Below are 19,248 nucleotides of genomic sequence, written 5' to 3'. Positions count from 1 at the left end.
TGACAGATTTGCTTTAATTATTCACATTTTCCTTTTTACTCATTTTTTTAAAAAGTGCCTCCATATTGGTTCTTACTGCTGATTTTGCTCCTTAGAATGTGACAGCAAGCTGTATGAACCAAGTGCCATTTGTATCGGGAGAAGCCAAAAGTTACAGTATTGCCACATTTACTGTGGTCATTTTTCTTAAATGTCCCTGTGCAACTAAAGATAAAACTGATCATGGATAGAACAAGGATATATTAGATTTAATAGGTTGATGGTTTTAAGTGGGACATTATACCCTCTCCCTCCAGAATTAGTTATGTTTAGAGTCCTCAGTAAGCATATAGATAGAAATTTCTTAAAGCGGTTGTCCAGTGGTAATTATACTTTTGTCCCCAGGCTGCCTGCAACAATGATAAACATTTTAACTCACCCTCCCATGCTCCCTTGTAGCTCCGAAATCAGGGCGCCCTGTCCACAGCTGGTGACACAGCTTTCTCCCAAACTGCAGAGCGTAGCCATGAAAAATGACAGTGCCTATGGTTAGTGATTGGTGGAGCAGTGCTCTGACATCTTGTCTACGCCTTCGGTCGGCTCCATTAAAGCAGACTGACAGCAGAGACCAGCCGAAGATGGGGCGCAATGATCCCGAAGCTCTTTTACAATGGTGAGTTAAAGGCCCTGATTTACTATTGTAAACCTGACCTGTTTTGTCTGTGCCAGAATTTGCATAAGAATTGAAAAAACTGAAAAGGGGCGTGGCCGTCAGGGGAAAGGGAGCATGGTCACGGAAAAGGGGAGTAAAATGTAGGAAAAAGTGCAAAACATAAACCTTAGTAAATACCGTGGAAAAATACCCACAAAGAAAACTATATTTCACTCTTGATAAATCAGGGCCAAAGTGTTTAATATTTTTCTAGGCAGTTTGGAAACAATAGTAAATAAATGAAGTTTCCACTGGACAACCCCTTTAATAACTCCTTTACTCTAGCCCCTAATTGCCCATTTAACTGCATATATACATAACTGCACATTGTGCTCTTTTGTTTTCACACTTTTTGAACAACTTTTGCATTAAACAGCTAGAAATGTTTTGACGTTCCCTTTAACCAAAGCATAAAGTGATCTTTTCTAATATTTTAACAGATTATGTATGTTTTGAAAGTTCACCTACTCCCACACAAAGTGACCCAAAGCCTTTGGAATCATTGTTGACAGGAGAACGAGCCACCCACCACATTGATGTACCGCGTCTTTTCCAATAAAAAATGTCCATCTTATGACATAAACACACGTGTAGGGACACAGGCTATGGAAATAGTTGTTAAACACTTATAATTTATCTGAGCTTTTCATTTAATACCTGCTTGAAGCAATTTGCTTATTAGTTACGGTTGGTGAACAGAGGTTACATTTTTGTGAAGTTAAGGCTATAGTAAATCTCTGCTCTCACCCCCCACTGACCGATGGGTGAACTCAGAGCAACAGGGGGAAGTGAGTAGCTAGCAGTTTACTAGAATGTCGGTTCTTTCTTGAACTCACTATAACTTACCATTGCAGTACTGCCTGTGTTGCAGATCTGATCTTTCTCCGTGTAAAATGTCTATAAATTGTATATACTTTAAAGCCTTTTAACTAAACTATCCACTGCATTAAGATGCACATCCAAGTAAATGGAGACATGAAAGCAGCAAGTCATTGGCACCCACCTTTTTGTCGTATGGGAGTGGATAACATGATTAGTGCTTAACCCATTTGGTGTGATCATTTCACTTAAGCATTAGCTGGAAATGTTAATCACAACTTTAATTCATCCAGCATTAGCATTTTGATTAAGTCGGCACTAGCTGCCATACTTGAAGCTCTCCGAGCCCCACATAGCGCCTGGAAATGACTTTTTCATTAATTAAGTTTGTTAGACAGCAGCTGATCTTAGGAACAACTGTTGCACTGGAAATTATTATAGAAATATATATTGTGTTATATAGTGGGAAATGTAGATTTTAACTTCTAGAGAACATTATCGACAGATGTTACAAATTGGTTACATTGTGATTCATAGCTAAATTGTCATTGTACTAAGATACATCTGCGTAGTGTAGCTTTAAGCCCCTGGTCCCCATTGCAGAATCTCTAAGCACCCTTTACATATGTCTGTTTAGTTTTTCTTTTCAGCATGGTACAAACACATACGTCTGATGATCCGGCTTTGTATTTATTTTTAGAAATGTCAGACTGATGCCAGAATTTATTACTTTCCTATGGGAGCAGCTTCAGAATGTGATACATCATTTGTGAAGTGCATGCAGAATGGATACCAACCTGAACACAATCTGAACAAAACTTCTATCTTTTACGTTCGGGCATAAGACAACTAGCTGGACCATTCTAATATTTATAAAACCCAGTGTAATCGACAAAGACGCATGTATGGTAATACAACATTTCAGCCCACAATAGAATCTTTTTCTTGAAATGTAGTATTGTCATGTTAGGTGGATAAAGCACAGAAGATTGTTTAATTCATGAGAGTGGCTTAATATTTGGTGGTGTTGGTTCAGCACCCCAGAAGCCTTGCACTTGAGTTAAGTTGTGGAATTTGATAGTGCTGCTCTGTACGACACGTTTGTAAAAAAGCAAAAAAAAAAATGTGCCGTCCTTGTTATGTGTCAGAGGGGCTTTCAAGCCCCCTTAGGCACCAGAGCCGAAGTGGGACTGCTAACTCTGCCTCTTCGTAGCCACACCCATTCTTTTTGTTCATTTTATGCTGAGATTAGCTCATGGAGGATCAGCTACCTTGACTGTTCAGCAACAGTAATGTGTATCATACTATGTATCAGGTGCTCTTAAAAAGGACTGTACTATCAGACCCCCCTTGTGACTTCCTTTACACTAGACAAAAATGTGAATATGTGCAAAAAATATGAACACCACAATACAGGAGGGATTTAAACAATGGCCTTGCAGCTCTCGGGTGTTTGGTTTACATATTGTCTGGTACAACATCAAGATAGAGGGTGTATATTCTCCCTGTGCATGCTTGGGCTTCATTTGGGTACTCCAGTGTGAGCTCCTCTGGGTTCAGCAACCAAAATAGGTGATTACAGTTTGTAAACACCACTACACAATCTGTTAGTGGTATCTAACACTTTATAAGTAACACACAGAAGTTTTTACTGCTGTTGTTCTCATACCAAAGTGCTCTGTACATAGTCAACCATCTTATGGATGTCCAAGAAAAAAATCTTTTCACATGTCAAATGCTTTATTCAAGAAGTAATAAAATAAAACAGAGTGCACCATAGTGTGTTATCCACTACTAGAAGGGTGGGGGCGGGGGTGTTTGCTGACTAGGCACAACACTAGTGTGGGCACATCAAACTAACTTCATTGACTGTAGCTCCCTCATCAATGGCATACTCCTCATGTACCAGACACTTTTTTTACTTTTTTAAACTACCATTACGCCAGAGTGTCTCAGTGTAAATCATAGTGTAACCCTCTTTCACCAGTTTCATGCTGCCTGAGGTTTGGGCAGCATAATACATGTGAAAGGTTCCCTATAACCTTTTATATTGTCTATTTAGCCTATTGTCTATTTAGTTCTGACCTGGAAATGATATCTAGCACAAGTATCTAACTGTATATGGAGTAGCAGATAAAGAGATAAGCACAATCTCAAAACACGTGATCCATTACCACATTAAATAACTATGCATTAGCCCCAGTTGTGCGGTCATTCTGAACACAGCATTTTTGTGTGTCGGGGTCTGAGTGTTCAAGCACTCACCAATTTCTAAAACGAGCCAGGAGAAGCACAAGGTTTTTCGCATTAGTCCCTGACTCTACCTTTCCATCATGCTGCAGTGAGACAGATATCACAGTTAGCTGGAGAAGGAAGAGCATAACCGCACGCTTCTCCTGGCTCATTTCAGAGATCAGTGGCGGTGCCTGCCCTCTACCCATCAAACCTTTTGACATGTCTCTGCATGGGTCAAAAACGTTTTTCTAATGACAGAGACACTTTAATGTTTTACTTTTCTTCAGCAACTGACCTTGGTGTCATATTATAGAGAGGACTAAGTTATTATCGTATTTAATATTTTTCTTCTTCGAATTTTATGAGGTGACTGTCCTGATGATGACTTTGAGAGCCACAAAATAAGCACATTTGTAAAGGAGAATCTCATGTAACCTTACCCCTGAAATCACCCCCCCCACCCCTGGTGCCACACACACACACTCCATGGGGGGAAAAACATTTGTCTAGGATTTGAAACTGTTTTGTCACTTGATAGCTAGCATATACTATCTAAAGTTAAAGCAGCTAAAATGGAATTACAATATGATGTGCTTCCCACACAGTAAGTGCTCTCTACACACATTAGTAGCCAATATTCTGAAAACATATTGGTGATAGCCAGGTTCATTCTGTCTCATTATATAGAGAAGGACGGTGTTCATCTTTTATAGACCAATGGAATGGCACCTCACGGACTGCATAGGTCTGAACATGGGGCACATGTGTCATAGACTTGTTATAAGAGTTTTATTGTCTAAGGCCTCATACACACCATGGTCATATTACAGCTTCATTTTGTATTGAGCCAAAGATAGGCTGTTGTAGTACATGGGGCCATGCTCTTCCTCTGTGTATCTCTTATTTCATATGGAGGCATAAGGAGGTTGTTTTTCTATCAAGTTCTTGTGCCGTGCACCAGACATTGTTTCTCATGTACACTGGTTATATGCATGAGGCCAAATGGTAATTTTTTACTAAAGATGTGGAGCATAGATATATATAGGTCCTATCTCCATATCCTGCACTTACTCACAAAACCGAACATCACTAGCTATTGCTGGCCTTGTACTCCATCTCATGAGAAAAATTAGCGTGCTGATAAAATGGGGACATTCCAGTTTATTATTTTCATTGTTTTGCACCTTTGAGCAGAATGACAGAAAAGTTAGCGATGGTGTGACCCTAGCCAAGCCAGTTGTCATTAATAAATGTACTATTGAACAGGAAATCTAGCAAATATTCACAAATATACAGGTTTTATAGGCTTGAACACAGCATCAGTTCTTTATTTGGAAGTTTTGTTCTGGCTGTGCCCTCCAGCAACTGCTTTTTTTCCAGCCTTTCAAGGGAAAGTAAATGCAGTCCAATCAGTCACGGAAACTCTGTGTAACCCTAAACACTTGACTTCAGGGTTATAAAATAACCTGGAAGATTTATCACGCAAACACAGCAATAATTAACCTCATTAATGAAAGGCAAAATATTGCTTGTAAGTTAGATAAACACATACATGCAACACAAACCATCCGACTAGGTGTGAGCAATAAATGCTAATGTGCACGGCCAAACATGTCCAAAAGCAGTGACCAGAACAGCTTATTACCAGTGCTGCAGCCTTTACAATATTGTCTTCAAGTGACCCCCAAAGCTGTATTACAAAAGGCAGCACCGTGTAAAATAGAGGGGTTCATGTAAATCTGTATAAAGCTTAAATGGGCACTCTCATCAAAACTAATTTTTGCTATTGCACTCCTTATGGTAAATTAAAAATCTTTCTAATGTACTTGGTTAAAAAAATGATGTTTTCTATGTTTTATTTGTGTTTTTAAAAAGCTGCCACTAGGTGTCTCCCTACATGTCCAGAGCACATTTTCCGTCCATCATATGCACAGACTTTGGACTCCTGCTGGCCTGGCAGAAGTAGAAACACAGGAAATGCAGTCTGGAGTGCTGAGGGGTGTGTCCATCCTTATCCAATCATAGCTCCTCTCACACTTAACTGCCATATGCTGAAGTTCTCCCCTGTATGGCTTCAGATGATGTCACGCCTGCTGGGGAACGCCCCTTCCCAATCTGTGAACCTGAACCTGAGCAGAAAATACAGAACAATATCAAAGTAGAAAACAAAAAAATAATTTAAAAAAAATAAAGGCAGGGGGTGGTTTATCATGATGGGGGCAGTGAACTGGGATGATTATAACATTTATCAAATTAAGGAGAGGTACTCTTCAATGATGTGAGGAATACAAAGAACTGGATTATTCTTGTGAACATTGCTGTGTATGGTATGTGTAAGTCTAGGGCTGCGCTTCTTTCTCAGTATATTTTTCATATCTAAAGAGTGAAGCAGTAAAACATGTGAGAAATACTGTCTCTTTAAAATTGTTTTCACACTTATTGGTGGTTGTGCATATACAAAGGTGTAACATTCACACAATCAGTGTGTCTTGTAGACTACTGCCTGTCCACTATTATAGACAAGACTTTTGCCAGTTTTTACTTATTCAAAGACTTGTGAAGACTTCCTGGGGTCTCCTTTTGTTGCTTTATAATGGCTATATCTTGGAAATATTCTCTCCATGTAGAATAAGCAAATGTGTTTAGTAGTACGTACAGTTTCCGGTAGCACAGGTAGCAGTTCATTTTCTGTCAGACTTGTAAAGAATTCAGCAGAAACAACTTCTTCATATAGTTCTGTATTAAATCTCCGTAGCATAGAGGCCTCTGGCATCTCTGGGTGCTTTTCTACACCTCCCTGCAGCATAGACATGTAGTATGGGTGTCAATATGAGGATTTAAATATATTGGTCATGCCTAACTGTATTTATTCTGCAGCAGCGATATATACTCTGTCCACACATCTTCATAGTGTTGCTGGTTGAACTTTAAATGTAATGGAAAGAACTGGAGGGCTTAATAAACACACTGGTTAAATAAGAAAGCCACACAAAAAACATAGTTTTTCCAGTCACCAAGTTTAGGATATTTTGGGAATGCAGAATTGCTGTTAGTGTTGCTGAATTAGTTTTTGTTTTTGAGATAATAGGAATCCCTCCCATAATGCTTTTACCCCAAATGAAATTCAGCTGTTAATATATACAGCAGGACTGAGTAATCTATATATATATAAAACTCAATGTGTGTGTGTATGTTCCAGCATCACGTCCAAACGGCTAAAGATATTAACATGAAACATGGCACGTATGTTACTTATATGTTAACAGCAAACATAGGATAGGTGATTTAACCCCTACTCACCCCTATTTGTGAGAGTCGGGATTTTTGTTTAACCCTTTAAGGACTCCGCCCTTTTTCACCTTAAGGACGCAGCCCTTTTTTTGCAAATCTGCCCACTGTCACTTTAAGCATTAATAACTCTGGGATGCTTTTACTTTTCATTCTGATTCCGAGATTGTTTTTTCATGACATATTCTACTTTATGTTAGTGGTAAATTTTCGTCAATACTTGCATCATTTCTTGGTTAAAAATTCCAAAATTTTGAAACTCCCTTCTTATAAGGAAAATGGACATCCCAAATAAATTATATATTGATTCACATATACAATATGTGTACCTTATGTTGGCATCATAAAGCTGACATTTTTTTACTTTTGGAAGACATCAGAGGACTTCAAAGTTCAGCAGCAATTTTCCAATTTTTCTAAGAATTTTCAAAATTGGAATTTTTCAGGGACCAGTTCAGTTTTGAAGTAGATTTGAGGGGCTTTCATATTAGAAATACTCCATAAATGACCCCATTATAAAAACTGCACCCCTCAAAGTATTCAAAATGACATTCAGTAAGTGTGTTAACCCTTTAGGTGTTTCACAGGAATAGTAGCAAAGTGAAGGGGGAAATTCAAAATCTTTATTTTTTACACTTGCATGTTCTTGTAGACCCAGTTTTTGAATTTTTACCAGGGGTATAAGGTGAGAAATCACCCTACAATTTGTAACCCAATTTCTCTCAAGTAAGGAAATATCTCATATATGCTGAAGTTCTCCCCTGAATGGCTTCAGATGATGTCACGCCTGCTGGGGAACGCCCCTTCCCAATCTGTGAACCTGAGCAGAAAATACAGAACAATATCAAAGTAGAAAACGACAAAATAATTTAAAAAAAATAAAGGCAGGGGGTGGTTTATCATGATGGGAGCAGTGAACTGGGATGATTATAACATTTATCAAATTAATGAGAGGTACTCTTCAATGATGTTAGGAATACAAAGAACTGGATTATTCTTGTGAACATTGATGTGTATGGTATGTGTAAGTCAAGTGCTCAGTGGGTGCACTAGAGGGCTTAGTAGGGAAGGAGCTACAATGGGATTCTTTCTGAAATGGCTTTTAGGGGGCAAGTCACATTTAGGAAGCCCCTCTGGTGCCAGAGCAACAAAAAAAAACACATGGCATACTGTTTTGGAAACTATACCCCTCAAGGAACGTAACAAGGGGTACAGTGAGCCTTAACACCCCACAGATGTTTGATGACTTTTCTTTAAAGTTGGATGTGTAAATGAATTATTTTTTTTCCCTAAAATGCAGTTTTTCCCCAAATTTAACATTTTTACAAGGGGTAATAGGAGAAAATACTCCCCAAAATTTGGAACCCCATCTCTTCTGAGTATGAAAATACCCCATGTGTGGACACCAAGTGCTCTGCAGGAACACTACACTGCTCAGAAGAGAAGGAGAATAGGGAAAAAGAAAAAAACAACCACACAAGGCGCCTACTGCATTATCTTTTGGACACAGAAATGTATGGAGCGCACAATGTATGCGCATATAACCTGATTGCTGGGTACAAGTGCTGGTTCGTGGAGAAGGTGCAAAGCTGGGGGGTAGTGGATAGGAGCTGGAGTCCGTCCACAAGTGAAACCAGAAATATAAAGAAAAACCCCTCTGTATGCGCAGTTTACTCCGAAAATAGCAGACACGATAATAAAATAATTTTAAAAGAAAGTATCTTTTATTCAGGAACCAATGACGCGTTTCGGGTACACCCCTTCCTCAGATATACCAATCTGAGGAAAGGGTGTACCCGAAACATGTAATTGGTTCCTGAATAAAAGATAATAAAATAATTTAAAAAGAAAGTATCTTTTATTCAGGAACCAATGACACGTTTCGGGTACACCCCTTCCTCAGAAATGTGTAATTGGTTCCTGAATAAAAGATAATAAAATAATTTAAAAAGAAAGTATCTTTTATTCAGGAACCAATGACACGTTTCGGGTACACCCCTTCCTCAGATTGGTATATCTGAGGAAGGGGTGTACCCGAAACGCGTCATTGGTTCCTGAATAAAAGATACTTTCTTTTAAAATTATTTTATTATCGTGTCTGCTATTTTCGGAGTAAACTGCGCCTACAGAGGGGTTTTTTCTTTATACTTCTGGTCAGAAGAGAAGGAGTCACATTTGGCTTTTGGAAAACAAATTTAGCTGAAATAGTTTTTTGGGGGGCATGTCACATTTAGGAAGCCCCTATGGTGCCAGAGCAGAAAATAGAACCCACATGGCATACTATTTTGGAAACTAAGCCCCTCAAGGAATGTAGCAAGGGGTACAGTGAGCCTTAACACCCCGCAGGTGTTTGACGACTTTTTGTTAAATGAAAACAAATATTTTTCACTAAAATGCAGTTTTTTCCCCAAATTTTAAATTTTTACAAGGGGTAATAGGAGAAAATTCTCTCAAATTTGTAACCCCATTTCTTCTGAGCATGGAAATACACCATGTGTGGATATCAAGTGGTCTGATACAATTCTCAGAGGAGAAGGCATTGAGCTTTTGGAGAGAGAATTTGGTTGGAATAGAAGTCGGGGGCCTTGTGCGTTTACAAAGCCCCCCGTGGTGCCAGAACAGTGGACCCCCCACCTGTGACCCCATTTTTGGAAACTACACCCCTGACAGATCTTTGTAACAGTGGACTGTACAAATGAAAAATTTAATTTTTCATTTTCATGGTCTACTGTTCCACAAATCTGCCAGACACCTGTGAGGTGTTAATGCTCAGTGCACCCCTTATTACATTCCGCGAGGGGTGTAGTTTCCAAAATGGGGTCACATGTGGGGGGTCCATTGTTCTGGTACTATGGGGGCTTTGTAAACACGTGGCCCTCAATTCCGGGCAAATTTTCTCTCCAAAAGCCCAATGGCGCTCCTTCTCTTCTGAGCATTGTAGTTCGCCCGTATAGCACTTTACATCCACATATGGGGTATGTTCTTACTCAGAAGAAATGGGGTTACAAATTTTGGGGGGGCTTTTTTCCCCTATTTTCCCTTGTGAAAATGAAAAATTTAGGGTAACCACCATTTTAATAGAAAAACATTTTTTTTTCCTTTTCCCATCCAACTTTAATGAAAATTCGTCAAACACCTGTGCGGTGTTAAGGCTCACTATACCCCTTGTTACATTCCGTGAGGGGTGTAGTTTCCAAAATGGGGTCACACGTGGGTATTTATTTTTTTGCATTTATGTCATAACCACTGTAAAATCAGCCACCCCTGTGCAAATCACCAATTTAGGCCTCAAATGTACATAGTACGCTCTCACTCCTGAGCCTGGTGCGTCCGCAAAGCATTTTACGCCCACATATGCAGAATTTCTGTACTCAGGAGAAATTGTGTTACAAATTTTGGGGGTCTTTTTTTCCTTTTACCTCTTGTGAAAATAAAAAGTATGGGGCAACACCAGCATGTTAGTGTGAAAATTCTTATTTTTTTTTTTCACTAACAGGCTGGTGTAGACCCCAACTTTTCCTTTTCATAAGGGGTAAAAGCAGAAAAAGCCCCCCAAAATTTGTAACGCAATTGCTCCCGAGTACGGAAATACCCCATATGTGGCCCTAAACTGTTTTCTTGAAATACGACAGGGCTCCGAAGTGAGCGAGCTCCATGCGCATTTGAGGACTAAATTAGGGATTGCATAGGGGTGGATATAGGGGTATTCTACGCCAGTGATTCCCAAACAGGGTGCCTCTAGCTGTTGCTAAACTCCCAGCATGCCTGGACAGTCAGTGTCTGTTCAGAAATGCTGGGAGTTGTTGTTTTGCAACAGTTGGAAGCTCCGTTTTGGAAACACTGGCATACGATACTTTTTTAAATTTTTATTGGGAAGGGAGTGTAAGGGGTGGTGTATATGTAGTGTTTTACCCTTTATTATGTGTTAGAGTTAGTGCAGTGTAGTGTAGTGTTTTTAGGGTACATTCACACGGGCAGGGGTTTACAATGAGTTTCCCACTAAGAGTTTGCGCTGTGGCGAAAAATTAGCTGCAGCTCAAACTTTAAGCAGGAAACTAGCTGTAAACCCCCGCCTGTGTGAATGTGCCCTGTACAGCACATGGGGGGGGGGGGGGACCTCCAGCTGTTGCAAAACTACAACTCCCAGCATGCACTGACAGACCGTGCATGCTGGGAGTTGTAGTTTTGCAACAGTATTTTCCAAACAGTGTGCCTCCAGCTGTTGCAAAACTAAACTCCCAGCATTTACTGATCACCGAAGGGAATGCTGTAGTTGTGCAACAGCTGGAGATACACAACTACAATTCCCAGCATGGCGAGACAGCCGTTTGCTGTTCGTGCATGCTGGGAGTTGTAGTTTTGCAAGATTTAGAGGGCCACGGTTTAGAAACCACCGCACAGTGATCTCCAAACTGTGGCCCTCCAGATGTTGCAAAACTACAAATCCCAGCATGCCCAGACAGAAAACTGCTGTGTGGGCATGATGGGAGTTGTAGTTTTTCAACATCTGGTGGGCTACAGTTTACAGACCACTGTATAGTGGTCTCCAAACTGTAGCCCTCCAGATGTTGCTAGGCAAGAACTCACCGGCTTTCGTAGGATCGCCGCACCTCATCGCCGATCGCCGCTGGTAAGTGACCTCCGGAATCAGTCACCGCCGGTTCCCCTGTTCTGCCCAGACTACAGTGGGTGGGCATAGCGGGGGAACCGAACTTTAATCTCCCCCGCCGCCGATCTGCTATTGGTCAGTCGTTTCTGACCGACCAATAGCAGGGATAGGAGAGGTGGCACCCCTGCCACCTCACTCCTATCCCTTCAGGGGAATCGTGGGTGTCTTGGACAACCCCGATCCCCCTTATTTTCTGGGTCACCGGAGACCCTTATGACCTGAAATCGCTGCAGATCACAGATGTCTCAGGACCCCCCTCGGTGATGTGCCGGGATGCCTGCTCAATGATTTCTGCAGGCATCCCGGTCCATTCCCCGCCCGGACTGAGAAAAAGGTATAGATCGTGGGTGGGTCCGTGGCAGTCTCTATGGGGTACATGGAGGGGGCATGTTGGCCGCCGCATCATGCGGGGACGGAATGCCCCCTTTCCATCATACTGCGGCCCCTTCCAGCGCTCGGACCCCCCCCCCCCCCCCCCGACACTACAGATGTCCTCTAAGTGGTTAAAGTCCCATGCAAATCTATGGGAAATGTATGTTCCCACATAACTTCCGTACGGCTGGAGATATTTCAATAATACCTGGTACACATATTACTTATATGTCAAATAAAAATATATGATAGTTAAATTAACCATTACCTACACATATACATATAAAAGATGAGTTTTTTTTTTTTCAAGTCCCATGCAAGTATATGGGACTTCCAGTGCCTTACTCCACAAGCTCCGCTCTGCATCTCCTGGTGAATGTGCCACATGCCCCGTGTTTAACCCCTTAAGGACCGAGCCATTTTATACCTTAAGGACCGGAGCATTTTTTGCAATTCTGACCACTGTCACTTTAAACATTAATAACTCTGGGATGCTTTTAGTTATCATTCTGATTCCGAGATTGTTTTTTCGTGACATATTCTACTTTAACTTAGTGGTAAAATTTTATGGTAACTTGCATCCTTTCTTGGTGAAAAATCCCAAAATTTGATGAAAAAAATGAAAATTTAGCATTTTTCTAACTTTGAAGCTCTCTGCTTGTAAGGAAAATGGATATTCAAAATATATTTTTGTTGGGTTCACATATACAATATGTCTACTTTATGTTTGCATTATAAAATTTATGAGTTTTTACTTTTGGAAGACACCATAGGGCTTCAAAGTTCAGCAGCAATTTTGACATTTTTCACAAAATTTTCAAACTCACTATTTTTCAGGGACCAGTTCAGTTTTGAAGTGGATTTGAAGGGTCTTCATATTAGAAATACCCCATAAAAGACCCCATTATAAAAACTACACCCCCTAAAGTATTCAAAAAAACATTCAGTAAGTGTATTAACCCTTTAGGTGTTTCACAGGAATAGCAGCAAAGTGAAGGAGAAAATTCAAAATCTTCATTTTTTACACTCGCATGTTCTTGTAGACCCAATTTTTGAATTTTTGCAAGGGATAAAAAGGAGAAAATTTTTACTTGTATTTGAAACCCAATTTCTCTCGAGTAAGCACATACCACATATGTCTATGTTAATTGTTCGGCGGGCGCAGTAGAGGGCTCAGAAGGGAAGGAGCGACAAATGGTTTTTGGGGGGCATGCCGCATTTAGGAAGCCCCTATGGTGCCAGGACAGCAAAAAAAAACACATGGCATACCATTTTGGAAACTAGACCCCTCAGGGAACGTAACAAGGGGTAAAGTGAACCTTAATACCCTACAGGTGATTCACGACTTTTGCATATGTAAAAAAAATATATTTTTTTTTTACCTAAAATGCTTGGTTTCCCAAAAATTTTACATTTTTAAAAAGGGTAATAGCAGAAAATACCCCCCAAAATTTGAAGCCCAATTTCTCCCGATACAGAAAACACCTTGCATGGGGGTGAAAAGTTCTCTGCTGGCGCACTACAGGTCTCAGAAGAGAAGGAGTCACATTTGGCTTTTTGAAAGCAAATTTTGCTTTGGGGGCATGCCGCATTTAGGAAGCCCCTATGGTGCCAGAACAGCAAAAAAAAAACACATGGCATACCATTTTGGAAACTAGACCCCTCGGGGAACGTAACAAGGGGTAACGTGAACCTTAATGCCCTACAGGTGTTTCACAACTTTTGCATATGTAAAAAAAAAAATTTTTTTTTACCTAAAATGCTTGTTTTCCCAAAATGTTTACATTTTTAAAAAGGGTAATAGCGGAAAATACCCCCCAAAATTTGAAGCCCAATTTCTCCCGATTCAGAAAACACCCCATATGGGGGTGAAAAGTGCTCTGCTGGCGCACTACAGGTCTCAGAAGAGAAGGAGTCACATTTGGCTTTTTGAAAGCGAATTTTGCTCTGGGGGCATGCCGCATTTAGGAAGCCCCTATGGTGCCAGGACAGCAAAAAAAAAACACATGGCATACCATTTTGGAAACTAGACCCCTCGGGGAACGTAACAAGGGGTAATTTGAACCTTAATACCCTACAGGTGTTTCACGACTTTTGCATATGTAAAAAAAATATATTTTTTTTACCTAAAATGCTTGTTTTCCCAAATATTTTACATTTTTTAAAAGGGTAATAGCAGAAAATACCCCCCAAAATTTGAAGCCCAATTTCTCCCGAGTACGGCGATACCCCATATGTGACCCTAAACTGTTGCCTTGAAATACGACAGGGCTCCAAAGTGAGAGCGCCATGCGCATTTGAGGCCTAAATAAGGGACTTGCATAGGGGTGGACATAGGGGTATTCTACGCCAGTGATTTCCAAACAGGGTGCCTCCAGCTGTTGTAAAACTCCCAGCATGCCTGGACAGTCAACGGCTATCTGGCAATACTGGGAGTAGTTGTTTTGCAACAGCTGGAGGCTCCGTTTTGGAAACAGTGGCGTACCAGACGTTTTTCATTTTTATTGGGGAGGGGGGTTGTATAGGGGTATGTGCATATGTAGTGTTTTTTACTTTTTATTTTATTTTGTGTTAGTGTAGTGTAGTGTTTTTAGGGTACAGTCGCACGGGCGGGGGTTCACAGTAGTTTCTCGCTGGCAGTTTGAGCTACGGCAGAAAATTTGACGCAGCTCAAACTTGCAGCCGGATACTTACTGTAATCCTCCGCCCATGTGAGTGTACCCTGTACGTTCACATTGGGGGGGGGGGGGGGAACATCCAGCTGTTGCAAAACTACAACTCCCAGCATGTATGGTCTATCAGTGCATGCTGGGAGTTGTAGTTTTGCAACCGCTGGAGGCTCCGTTTTGGAAACAGTGGCGTACCAGACGTTTTTCATTTTTATTGGGGAGGGGGGCTGTGTAGGGGTATGTGTATATGTAGTGTTTTTTACTTTTTATTTTTTGTGGTAGTGTAGTGTAGTGTTTTTAGGGTACAGTCACACGGGCGGGGGGTTCACAGTAGTTTCTCGCTGGCAGTTTGAGCTGCGGCAGAAATTTTGCCGCACCTCAAACTTGCAGCCGGATACTTACTGTAATCCTCCGCCCATGTGAGTGTACCCTGTACATTCACATTGGGGGGGGGGGGGGACATCCAGCTGTTGCAAAACTACAACTCCCAGCATGTACGGTCTATCAGTGCATGCTGGGAGTTGTAGTTTTGCAACAGCTGGAGGCACACTGGTTGTGAAACACCGAGTTTGGTAACAAACTCAGTGTTTTGCAACCAGTGTGCCTTCAGCTGTTGCAAAAGCTACAACCCCCAGCATGTACGGACAGCGGAAGGGCATGCTGGGTGTTGTAGTTATGCAACAGCTGGAGGCATACTACTTTGGCTGGGGATGCTGGGGATTGTAGTTATGCAACAGCTGGAGACACACTGGTTTGCTACTTAACTCAGTGTGCCTTCAGCTGTTGCAAAACTACAACTCTCAGCAGTCACCGACAGCCAAAGGGCATGCTGGGAGTTGTAGTTATGCAACCACCAGATGCACCACTACAACTCCCAGCATGCACTTTAGCTGATTGTGCAAGCTGGGAGTTGTAGTTACACAACAGCTGAAGGTACACTTTTACATAGAAATAATGTGCCTCCAGCTGTTGCAAAACTACAAGTCCCAGCATGCCCATAAGGGCATGCTGGGAGTTGTGGTGGTCTGCCTCCTGCTGTTGCATAACTACAACTCCCAGCATGCCCTTTTTGCATGCTGGGAGCTGTTGCTAAGCAACAGCAGGAGGCTGTCACTCACCTCCAACGATCCAGCAGCACAGGTCAGTCCCTCGTCGTCTCCGCCGCCGCCGCTGCTCCTGGGGCCCCGATCCCAACAGGGGCGCCGGGGATCGGGGTCCCCAGCACCCGGGGTCGTCTTCCCGCACCCGCTCACGTCCTCCGGAAGAGGGGCGGAGCGGGTTGCGGGAGTGACACCCGCAGCAGGCGCCCTGATTGGTCGGCCGGTAATCCGGCCGACGAATCGGGGCGATCGTGAGGTGGCACCAGTGCCACCTCACCCCTGCTGGCTCTGGCTGTTCAGAGACGGCCCCGATCAGCCAATAATTCCGGGTCACCGGGTCACTGGAGACCCGATTGACCCGGAATCCGCCGCAGATCGCTGGACTGAATTGTCCAGCGATCTGCGGCCATCGCCGACATGGGGGGTCATAATGACCCCCCTGGGCGATATGCCCCGATGCCTGCTGAACGATTTCAGCAGGCATCGGGGACCGACTCCGCTCCAGATGGTTGCGGGGGGCCGGTAAAACACATGACGTTCTCATACGTCATGTGTCCTTAAGGACTCGGAAATGGAGACGTATGAGAACGTCATGTGTCCTTAAGGGGTTAAGCCCCACCCATTTTATTATCTTCCCTTTATGTGCATCGGTCTGGCTTGCAAATCACGCCCAGTCCCACAAAGCCATGTCCCCTTCTTTTTTCAGCTTACAATATCTTCATCACAAATCAGTCCCACCTGAGGACAGGATATGAGGATGGGATTTGAGGACAGGATATGAGGTCGGGATATGAGGATGGGATGTGAAGTCAAGATAGGAGGATTGGATATGAGGACAGGATTTGAGGTTGAGATATGGGGACGGGATATGAGGTTGAGATATGAGGACAAGATATGATGAGATATGACAACAATATATGAGGATGGGATATGAAGTCAAATGCTTCCTTCTTTGTTGATTTTCCTCCCCAACAAGGATTGGGAAGGAAAACCGGGCAACGACGGGTAATCAGCAAGTAAAAAACTAAAATCAGGAATCTTTGATGGTCCTTTATCTCAAAAAATTCATCATCAATTTAAACATCTTGGATAACCACAGACGGAACTGTGGTAAAACATACTCAAAAACATTTCAAAACTAGAACTGTTGGCTCAAAAATACACTTCCCCATGGCCACAAATGACAAAGACATTTTGATGATTTTAGTCAGGAACAAGGAGAGAAGTTCCATCAGCATATCAAGGTAATGGAGAAAATGTATAAAGGTAGATGGGAGAGAAGCATGCTATCTCCTGGATCCTCTGAAATGATTGTCCAGGTAAACCAAAATAAATGGATTATCCAGGATTAGAAAAACATAGCTGCTTTTTTTCAAAAACAGCACCATTCCTGGTTGTATGGTATTACAACACAGCTCTTTTCACTTAATTGGAACTGAAGCACTGTTTCTGAAAGAAAGCAACTATGATTTTCTAATCCTGGAAAATATCTTAAGGGTACGTTCACATTTGATGTGCAGTAGGGATCGACCGATATCGATTTTTTAGGGCCAATACCGATAATCTGTGGACTTTAAGGCCGATAGCCAATAATTTATACCGATATTACGGTATAAATTGGCTATTTCAGCACCACCCCGGCCCCACTACAGATCAATGATTTAAAGCAGGCACCCCATTGCCTCCCCCATACCCGGTTTTAGAATTACCTGTTCCCGGGACATGGGGTCTGCTCTACTTTTGGCTCCGGCGGCATCCTGAGCTGTCACTGTGCGCACTGACTGTGACCTCGCGTTGAGGACGTCACTCGTCATTGTGCAGCGCACAGCGTAACGCAGGAGCCAGAAGTAGCGTGGACCCCGGGCCCCGGGAACAGGTAATTATAAAACCGGGGATGGGGGAGGCAATGGGGCAGCCAGGGCGGTGCAGGGGGCAGGGCATTATCGGCAAGGTAATTGCCGATAACGTCCAAAATCGTGAATATCGTCCGATAATATCGGCCAAACCGATAATCGGTCGATCCCTAATGTGCAGGATTTGATGCACAGGATTTTCTGCTGCAGATTTCAATGTAAACTAAATGACTGAGCACAGCTTCAAATCCTTTTGTATGATTTAAGACAGTTTTTCTGTAATTTGTAATGCATTTCTTATGCATTTTGTTTTTCAATGGAAAATTTGGTATCTAAAAAAAGCAAAAGTATTTTAAGCAAAAGTGACACCATATTTGGAATCAGCCATGAAGTTACACTAAAAATACTCCAATATAAGTGATATTTACCAGCATCATAGGTATTAAAGAGTGCACAGTAACTGTTGACAGAAATTTGAAGTGGGGTTCAGCCCCCTACTGTGCTGATGCTTTATGGCCCAGTGTTAGTAATATCTATTTAGCCATTTAAATTACAGTAGGAATAAGACAGAACATAGGACAAAGCAATGCTGCTTTGTTCTGGCATCCATTTGTATACAACTGGTACCTCTGTGCATTTATATGGAGTTGTTGGAAAACCTCTAGTATTTGAATTAGATGCTGCCAAATGAGTAATTCCTACATCAATCATTATCAAATGTAACATATTGTATGTCTTCTATCTATGTTGATGTCAAATGAATAAAGAGGGAATTAATTGTACTATTCTTCAACTTTTTAATTTCGCCTTATGGCATAGTTTTATATATATATATATATATATATATATATATATATATATATATATATACTGGTTTTAGATACTGTATCCTTCAAAGTGTCAAAATGTGCTTGTAAATTTATATCAACTGGTGGATTTAGATGAAGGGTTAAAAGCACTCCAAAACCTTGCCTTAAATCCCAGGTTAATAAACTTAGCCCTATGGCATTAGAAGAGACTTACTCACCGATGATACTGTTACCACCTACTTTAATTAAGACACTGAAAGAGAATTACCTATTACATAAGGGATTTGCTGCCAGGATGAGATATGTAAAAAGTAACCTTTATTATACCGAAAATTGAAAGAGCCTAAAATTGTAGATTAAAATAGGATTCTCAAATACAATTTGCATGATTTGGATAAAAGTACATGTTTCTATATGGAGACGTTGCATGGTAAATAATAGTGCAGACAAAATCAACAGCTTATTCATTGATGCCTTGTAAATAACACAACTGTTATTACCCTCATTCCTAAGAAAGCAGTTGATTTGCGTTGTCTGGGGACACCCGCTGCTTTACTACAGCAAGGCTTGATCAATTCTGCTATCAGCCGGAGTCCTCATAAATAGCAGGGAGTATCATGAACTTGTATTTGATTTACAATTAGCTTCCCTGCTACTGTCCAGCTAACTTGTATGTGCACAGAAAGGAGGCACAGCTGCAGCCTTACTTACTTTAATAGACAGCAGAATGCATACGAGGGACT

At 41.6% G+C, this 19,248-nt stretch overlaps 1 protein-coding gene across 6 annotated transcripts in view; it reads left to right on the top strand.

The window, feature by feature from the left end:
- ASCC3 (activating signal cointegrator 1 complex subunit 3) overlaps nt 1-19,248 on the top strand; it is a 764,501-nt gene that overhangs the window by 708,933 nt on the left and 36,320 nt on the right. The window lies entirely within an intron of this gene.

The sequence above is a fragment of the Hyla sarda genome, chromosome 3 (assembly GCF_029499605.1).
Source record: "Hyla sarda isolate aHylSar1 chromosome 3, aHylSar1.hap1, whole genome shotgun sequence".
Lineage (NCBI taxonomy): Eukaryota > Metazoa > Chordata > Amphibia > Anura > Hylidae > Hyla > Hyla sarda.
Note: the sequence above shows the minus strand (reverse complement) of the source record. Positions and strands in the feature narration are given on the sequence as shown.